Source organism: Heterodontus francisci, unplaced genomic scaffold, assembly GCF_036365525.1.
Source record: "Heterodontus francisci isolate sHetFra1 unplaced genomic scaffold, sHetFra1.hap1 HAP1_SCAFFOLD_63, whole genome shotgun sequence".
NCBI lineage: Eukaryota > Metazoa > Chordata > Chondrichthyes > Heterodontiformes > Heterodontidae > Heterodontus > Heterodontus francisci.
Genome location: NW_027142037.1, coordinates 2,673,912 through 2,675,846, shown reverse-complemented (window position 1 = coordinate 2,675,846; position 1,935 = coordinate 2,673,912).

Below are 1,935 nucleotides of genomic sequence, written 5' to 3'. Positions count from 1 at the left end.
AACCCCACTCACATCTGGCAGGATCCTGATACACTGTGAAAACCCCATACACACCTGACAAGATCCTGATACACTGTGAAAATCCCATACATAACTGGCAGGACCATGATACACTGTGAAAACCCCATACACACCTGGCAGGATCCTGATACACTGTAAAAACCCCATGCACACCTGGCAGGATCCTGATACAGAGTGAAAACCCCATACACACCTGGCAAGACCCTGATACACTGTGAAAACCCCAAACACACCTGGCAGGACCATGATGCACTGTGAAAACCCCATGTAAACCAGGCAGGATCCTGATAGACAGTGAAACCCCATACACACCCGGCAGCATCCTGATACACTGTGAAAACCCCAAACACACCTGGCAGGTAACTGATACACTGTGAAACCCCATACACACCTGGCAGGATCCTGATACACTGTGAAAACACCATACACACCAGGCAGGATCCTGATCCACAGTGAAAACCCCATACACACCTGGCAGGATCCTGATACACCGTGAAAACCCCATACACTCCTGGCAGGATCCTGATACACTGTGAAAACCCCATACACACCTGACAGGATACTGATCAACTGTGAAAACCCCATACACACCTGTCAGGATCCTGATGCACTGTGAAAACCCCACACACCCCTGTCAGGATCCTGATACACTGTGAAAACCTCATACACACCTGGCAGGATACTGATCAACTGTGAAAACCCCATACACACCTGGCTGGATCCTGATGCACTGTGAAAACCCCATACACTCCTGGCAGGATCCTGATACACTGTGAAAACCCCATGCACACCTGGCAGGAACCTAATCCACTGTGAAACCCCATACACACTTGGCAGGACCCTGATGCACTGTGAATTCCCATACACACCTGGCAGGATCATGTTACACTGTGAAAGCCCATACACACCTGGCAGGACCCTGATACTCTGTGAAACCCCATACACACCAGGCAGGATCCTGATACACTGTGAAAACCCCATACACACCTGACAGGATCCTGATCCGCTGTGAAAACCCCATACACACCTGGCAGATCCTGATACACTTTGAAAAACCCATACACTCCTGGCAGGATACTGATACAATGTGAAAACCCCATGCACACCTGGCAGGATCCTGATACACTGTGAAAACCCCATACACACCTGGCAGTCTCCTGATCCACTGTGAAAACCACATACACACCTGGCAGGATCCTGATACACTGTGAAAAACCCATATGCACCTGGCAGGATCCTGAAACACTGTGAAAACCCCATACACACCTGGCAGGATCCTGATGCACTGTGAAATCCCATACACATCTGGCAGGATCCTGACACACTTTGAAAACCCCATACACACCTGGCAGGATCCTGATACACTGTGAAAACCCCATACACACCTGGCAAGACGCTGATACACTGTGAAAACCCCACACACACCTGGCAGGATCCTGATACACTGTGAAAACCAAATACACACCTGGCAGGACCATGATGCAATGTGAGAACCCCATGAACACCAGGCAGGATCCTGATACACAGTGAAACCCCATCCACTCCTGGTAGGATCCTGATCCAATGTGAAACGCCATACACACCTGGCAGGATCCTGATACACTGTGAAAACCCCATACACACCTGGCTGGAACGTGATACACTGTGAAAACCCCATACACACCGGGCTGGATCCTGATCCACTGTGAAAACCCCAAACACACCTGACAGGATCCTGATATACTGTGAAAACCCCACACACACCTGGCAGGATCCTGATCAACTGTGAAAAACCCATACACACCTGGCAGTATCCTGATCAACTGTGATAACCCCATACACACCTGGCAGGATGCTGATCCACTGTGAAACCCCATACACATCTGGCAGGATCCTGACACACTGTGAAAAACCCATACACACCTGCCAGGATCC